A 7,770-nucleotide genomic window follows, 5' to 3' on the forward strand; every position below is an offset into this window, starting at 1 on the left:
CACCTGTCCCCTATTTGCCCTCTGATTAGAGTCCCTATTTTCTCCTCTGTTTTCCGCTTCTGTCCTTGTCGGATTCTTGTTTGATGTTTGCTGGTCTGTGTCCTTGTTCCGCCCTGTCGTGTTTTTGCCTTCTTCAGATGCTGCGTGTGAGCAGGTGTCTATGTCAGCTACGGCCTGTGCCTTCCTGAAGCGACCTGCAGTCTGTGGTCGCGTCTCCAGTCGTTCCTCTCTACTGACGAGAGGATTTCAGTTTCCTGTTTTGGATTTACCTAGGATATTATCCAGGAGTATCATTGTTTGTTTGAGACTGGAATAAAGACTCTGTTTCTATTAAGTCGCTTTTGGGTCCTCTTCACCAGCATAACATAAAATGGTCCATCCCTACCATGACGGACCGAGAACCCACGCCACAACGCCACCTACTCCAGGAACACTGTCAATACCACTGATCCAGAAAACACAAGGCATTTCTAGGTCAGGACTGACAGTAGCCTACAGATTTCCGGAAGGCAGTACTGATACTAACCAAACCATCTGCTACAGTATTTCAATGATAAAAGTTGAATGTTATGGATAGACATTATACATTGAGGATGATATGTAGATAGTAACCATAGTTACATATGAAAGAGCCAGGGGAGGTTGTTACACACAGGGGCTCTGTTAATTGATATTAGGCCGTCATTGTAAATAAGAATTTGTTCTTAACTGACTTGCCTAGTTAAATATAGGTAAAAATAATCAAATATGAGAGAAAGGAGGAAGTATAGAATAAGTAATGTGATTGAAGAAGAGTTGTGAGTTAGGCCGTGGGTTGTAGAAGAGTTTGAGTTAGGCCGTGGGTTGTAGAAGAGTTGTGAGTTAGGCCGTGGGTTGTAGAAGAGTTGCGAGTTAGGCCGTGGGTTGTAGAAGAGTTGTGAGTTAGGCCGTGGGTTGTAGAATAGTTGTGAGTTAGGCCGTGGGTTGTAGAAGAGTTGTGAGTTAGGCCGTGGGTTGTAGAAGAGTTGTGAGTTAGGCTGTTAGTTGAAGATGAGTTGTGAGTTAGGCCGTGGGTTGCTGAAGAGTTGTGAGTTAGGCCGTGGGTTGCTGAAGAGTTGTGAGTTAGGCCTGGGTTGTAGAAGAGTTGTGGTTAGGCCGTGGGTTGTAGAAGAGTTGTGAGTTAGGCCGTGGGTTGTAGACGAGTTGGAGTTAGGCCGTGGTTGTAGAAGAGTTGTGAGTTAGGCCGTGGGTTGTAGAAGAGTTGTGAGTTAGGCCGTGGGTAGTAGAAGAGTTGTGAGTTAGGCCGTGGGTAGTAAAGAGTTGTGAGTTAGGCCGTGGGTTGTAGAAGAGTTGTGAGTTAGGCCGTGGGTTGTAGAAGAGTTGTGAGTTAGGCCGTGGGTTGAAGAAGAGTTGTGAGTTAGGCCGTGGTTGTAGAAGAGTTGTGAGTTAGGCCGTGGGTTGTAGAAGAGTTGTGAGTTAGGCCGTGGGTAGTAGAAGAGTTGTGAGTTAGGCCGTGGGTTGTAGACGAGTTGTGAGTTAGGCCGGGGGTTGTTGAAGAGTTGTGAGTTAGGCCGTGGGTTGTAGAAGAGTTGTGAGTTAGGCCGTGGGTTGTTGAAGAGTTGTGAGTTAGGCCGTAGGTTGTAGAAGAGTTGTGAGTTAGGCCGTGGGTTGTTGAAGAGTTGTGAGTTAGGCCGTGGGTTGTAGAAGAGTTGTGGGTTGTAGAAAAGTTGTGCAGGGCTCTGAATACTTATGCAAATAAGGTATTTCTGTTTTATTTGCACTGTGATGGTGCCGTCTTGTGAAGGTGCCGTCTTGTGAAGGTGCCGTCTTGTGATGGTGCCGTCTTGTGATGGTGCGCGTCTTGTGATGGTGCGTCTTGTGAAGGTGCCGTCTTTGAAGGTGCCGTCTTGTGAAGGTGCCGTCTTGTGATGGTGCCGTCTTGTGATGGTGCCGTCTTGTGATGGTGCCGTCTTGTGATGGTGCCGTCTTGTGAAGGTACCGAGGATCACTGCCATCTTATCGGCTTTTAACCAACCGTGCTATTTTGTTAGTTTTTTCACATTGTTTGTAACTTATTTTGTACATAATGTTGCTGCTACCGTCTCTTATGACCGAAAAGAACATCAGAACAGCGATTACTCACCTCGAATTGGAAGACTATTTTTTCTTTAATAAGTCGGACTGGAAGGATATACTCCAAACACCCAAACAGACCCTCTTTAAGGGTCCTGTGTGCAGCAGGTGTAGAGAGTCAGGCGCAGGACAGCAAATATGAGTAATCAACGTATTTACTCAAATAGATAGATGTAAAAGTAACACACACGAGCACACCATGACGGACCGAAATTACAATAAATATTCACTCACAAACAATACATGGGGAACAGAGGGTTAAATAATAAACAAGTAATTGGGTGAGTGAAGCCAGGTGTTTAAGACACAGACAAAACAAATGGAAAATGAAAAGTGGATCGGCGGGGGCTAGAAGGCCGGAAACGTTGACCGCCGAACGCCGCCCGAACAAGGAGAGGGTCCAACTTCGACGGAAGTCATGACACTAACCCCCTTGACGCGCGGCTCCCGCAGCGCGCCAACGCCGGCCACGGGGACGACCCGGAGGACGAGGTGCAGGGCGATCCGGATGGAGACGGTGGAACTCCCTCAGCATCGAAGGGTCCAACACGTCCTCCACCGGCACCCAGCATCTCTCCTCCAGACCGTACCCCTCCCAGTCCAGGAGGTACTGAAGACCCATTGCCCGACGCCAAGATGGCTCTAACAGCATACGCCGGGGCCCCTCGATGTCCAGAGGGGGCGGAGGGACCTCCCGCACCTAAGCTTCCTGTAGCGGACCAGCCACCACCAGCCTGAGGAGAGACCCATGGAACGAGGGGTTAATACGATAATCAGAGGGAAGCTGTAATCTGTAACACACCTCGTTCACCCTCCTCAGGACTTTGAAGGGCCCCACAAACCACGGACCCAGGTTCCGGCAGGGCAAGCGGAGGGGCAGGTTTCGGGTCGAGAGCCAGACCCGGTGCGAACACCGGGGCCTCGCTGCGGTGGCGGTCGGCGCTGCAGGGCCTGGATTAACCTCTACATCACAAGAGGAACAGAGGAGGTGTGGATAAGGGTACGGCTAAAGGCTATAAGATGGTCGTCTAGTACATTCAGAACAGAGAGTAAAAGGAGCAGGTTTCTGGGTGCGGTAGAATAGATTCAAGGCATAATGTACAGACAAAGGTATCATGGCAGGGCTTCTTTATGACTGAAAGCTGACTGAAACATTATATAAAGACTCAGATGTAGAAGACATAACATGTATTTAAACTGAGCCATGGACTCTACACCTATTTCATGGATTTTCTTATATCTTGGACTGGACATTGAATTGCCAGAGCTCCATCCAGCCCTCATAAAAGGACATACAGTATATTACAGAACTCTTGACTGAGAAGCATAGACGAAATGGTGATGGGGGCCTCTTGTTTTTCAACTGTCACCAGACGTTGAGCACACACACTGGCCTCAAGGTGGAGCCAACTGCTGCTGACAGTTTTAAAAGCAGGTAGTATGCAGTGGAGAATGTAATGACTACCTGAACCCAAAGTGTGCATCTGGAAACCTGTGGAAATATGCCCTAAATTGCAGGTGTCGTCTTGTAAACGTTTGGTTTCTGGTGTGATTCTGCTGGTTAAAAGAGTTAGAGTCATCTCCGTTAAGATTGGCCTACTAAAGCTACTATAGATTTACTGCTCACTGAAAGCATGGCCATGTCCGATCACCCCTACTTGCATTCTAAATAGTAGACTGATTGGGTGTGCGAAAATAGAACGTTTTATAGTATGTGCAATTGTTTGTATATCCTGGATATTACGAAAGTTGTCTCACAGGGGTCGATTCAGGGTCCTGTACTTTTTACTGTTTACAATAACAATATTAACTAAATTGTAACCTGCCCTACTACAGTGCCTTTGGAAAGTATTCAGACCCCTTGACTTTTTCCACATTTTGTTACGTAACAGCCTTATTCTAAAATGGATTCAATTGTTTTATTTACTAATCAATCTACACACAATACCCCATCATGTGATATTTCTAAAAAACAGGTTTTTAGAAATATCACATTTACATAAGTATTCAGACCCTTTACTCAGTACTTTGTTGAAGCACCTTTGGCAGGGATTACAGCCTCCAGTCTTCTTGGGTATGACGGTACAAGATTGGCACACCTGTATTTGGGGAGGTTCTTCTCTGCAGATCCTCTTAAGCTCTGTCAGGTTGGATGGGGAGGGTTGCTGCACAGGTTCTCTTTTCAGGTCTCTCTCTTCCGGGCTCTGGCTGGGCTACTCAAAGAAATTCAGAGACTTGTCACAAAGCCACACCTGCGTTGTATTGGCTGTATGCTTAGGGTCGTTGTCCTGTTGGAAGGCGAACCTTCACCCCAGTCTGAGGTCCTAAGCACTCTGGAGCAGGTTTTCATCAAGGATCTCTCTGTACTTTGCTCCGTTCATCTTTCCCTCGATCCTGCCACTGAAAAACATCCCCACAGTATGATGCTGCCACCACCATGCTTCACTGTAGGGATGGTGCCAGGTTACCTCCAGACGCGATGCTTGGCAATCAGGCCAAAAAGTTCAATCTTGGTTTCATCAGACCAGAGAATCTTGTTTCTCATGGTCTGAGAGTCCTTAGGTTCCTTTTGGCAAACTCCAAGCGGGCTGTCATGTGCCTTTTACTGAAGAGTGGCTTCTGTCTGGCCACTCTACCATGAAGGCCTGATTGGTGGAGTGCTGCAGAGATGGTTGTCCTTCTGGAAGGGTCTCCCAGCTCCACAGAGGAACTCTGGAGCTCTGTCAGAGTGACCATCGGGTTCTTGGTCACCTCCCTGACCAAGGCCCTTCTCCCTGATTCCTAGGCCTCTAGGAAGAGTATTAGTGGTTCCAAACTTCTTCCATTTAAGAATGATGGAAGCCACAGTATTCTTGGGGACCTTCAATGCTCCAGACATTTTTTGGTACCCTTCCCCAGATCTGTGCCTCGACACCATCCCATCTCGGAGCTCTACGGACAATTCCTTTGACCTCATGGCTTGATTTTTGCTCTGACATGCACTGTCAACTGTGGGACCTTATATAGACAGGTGTTTGCCTTTCCAAATATTGTCCAATCAATTGAATTGACCACAGGTGGACTCCAATAGAGTTGTAGAAACATCTCAAGGATGATCAATGGAAACAGGATGCACCTGAGCTCAATTTCGAGTCTCATAGCAACAGTCTGAATACTTGTAAATGTAAATACGTTTTTATTTTTTTTATTTTTTTACATTTGCAAAAATGTCTAAAGACCAGTTTTCACTTTTTCATTACGGGGTATTATGTGTAGATTGATGAGGGGGAAACAATCATTTAATCAATTTTAGAATAAGGCTGTAATGTAACAAAATGTGGAAAAGGTCAATGGGTCTGAATACTTTTAGAATGCATACATCATATTGCTCATTCTGACATTTTAAAATTACATACATGTTAAAATTTCAAATCAATTTAATCTACATTTAAGATCAGCATGTGGGTGGGCATATGGCCTCTATCGTGGATCATCGCTACCATAACAAACTGCATAGAATATTAGACAGACATGGTTACTCAAAGGGTTTGGTCACTGATCTTTATCATTAAAGAATCTAGGGATAAGAGAGCTATCAGTCGATTATGGTATTTGCTGGGATCAGTTTTTAATTTGAGCCGAATCCTGCCGGAACAGGATCTGAAACTTCTCAGTTCTGGAATTCCGGCACCTATTTGCCTGGATCCGGTACCTCTCTGGCATGACAAATAATTGTCACTGTTTGCAATGTAAAAATCCAAATGAAAGCGATCAGAGTTGGGCTATATCAAGTTGCCTCCTTGTTAATTATCATGCCCACTAAAAAACATATTTTGAAAATGTAGATTTTCAGCCAACGCTTGGATATTGTGGGAATTGATTCAGGTTGGGCAGGGCCTGGGTTTAAGTTTGTGCAACATGGTAGCCCATGTTTGACCGACGTATGACCATTGTTATGGTGAGAGAGAGAAACGTGACATGTAGAGGCCATCTCTGTAACGAATGCGCTGAGAGTCGGGAAGCAAGTACAGGGAGTGAGTCTTTAATAAATTAACAGAACACAACACAAGGAACACGAACAACGCACTGACATGGAACAGAGTCAATAACACCTGAGGAGAGAACCCAAGGGGAGGGACAGATATAGGGAAGATAATCAAGGAGATGATGGAGTCCAGGTGAGTGTCATGAAGCGCTGGTGCACGTGATGATGGTGACAGGTGATAATCAGCAGCCTGGTGACCTAGAGGCCGGAGAGGGAGTATATGTGACAATCTCTCTCACAGAACTAGTATTAGATTCTATTATGATCGCTCTCTGCTCCGAAAGAGATGAGCCTGAAACTCTTTCTCCAGCATTGCACTTCATCATTTATTTAAATTAATTAAATATGAACGCTGTGAAAAAGTACATAAACAATCCCCAGACAGCACCTCCTGGAGTCAACTTAAAGCAGCCAAAGCCAAACTGAATTTGGACTATACTCGGGAGATAAAAAAAAAAGTTTTCCTTACTAAACAGAAATACCATGAGTATAGCAATAGGCCTAGTAGATTGCTTGCTTATCAATTAAAAAAAGAGCAGTCAGAGCGTACACTCATGGCTATCCGAACAGCAGAGGACGAGGTCACATATGACCCAAAAAAGATCAATTTAACTTTTCATGATTTTTACTGCAAACTATATATCTCTGAGAGAAAACATACGGAGGCAGAACTCCATTCCTTCCTAGAGGAAATCTCGCTACCTAAACTATCAGAGACCGACCAAGAAGATCTCAACTCCCCCTTCACTCCTGAGCAGGTCCAGGAGGCAATCACCTCCATGCCACCAAATAAGTCCCCAGGCCCAGATGGATTCCCCAGAGAGTTCTACAAAGCTTTTTGGCCCCAGCTTAGCCCTATTTTCATGCCAAAGCTGTATGATTTTTGCAAAAACGGAGTTCTCCCAGACTCAATGCACACAGCTCGCATTACAGTGTCGCTCAAAAAGACAAGGACCCTCTATCCTTCTCGTCCTTCCGGCCCATAAGCTTGTTGGATTTCGACTACAAAATAATTACCAAATTGCTCGCCGAAAGACTCTTCTTCCCAAAATAATAAAAGCGGACCAAACGGAATTTATTAGAGACAGGTGCTCTTCTGATAACATTCGCCGTCTTTTTGATATTATTGATCAAGTAAACGCACAGAAGACCCCTGTCCTGCTGCCTTCACTAGATGCTGAGAAGGCGTTCGACAGGATGGAGTGGAGCTTTCTGTTCTCAGTCTTAGAAAAGTTCAATATGGGCCCAAACTTTATTAAATGGATTAAATCACTATACTCTCATCCAAATGCCATGGTGACTACTAACGGACTGAACTCTGACAGATTCCTTTTGGGACGGGGCACAAGACAAGGATGCTCGCTGTCCCCCCCTGCTCTACTTGTTGGGGGCGGAACCTCTGGCAGAGTTGATAAGGATCAGTCCAGGTATTATGGGAGTTTCTGCAGGCGGCCTGCAGCTCTACATATCCTACCCTGAGAAATCCCTCCCATTTTAGACACAATTGCTCAGTATGGCAAGTTTTCASGATATAAGATCAATTTTAACAAATCCACTGTCTGCCCTCTCAATCTTACACTCACCAGCTCTATGAAGACACTCTGTCCGTTCCAATGGAAGACACAGGGGTTTCA

This window comes from Salvelinus sp. IW2-2015, linkage group LG19 (genome assembly GCF_002910315.2).
Source record: "Salvelinus sp. IW2-2015 linkage group LG19, ASM291031v2, whole genome shotgun sequence".
In the NCBI taxonomy this organism is placed as follows: Eukaryota; Metazoa; Chordata; class Actinopteri; order Salmoniformes; family Salmonidae; genus Salvelinus; species Salvelinus sp. IW2-2015.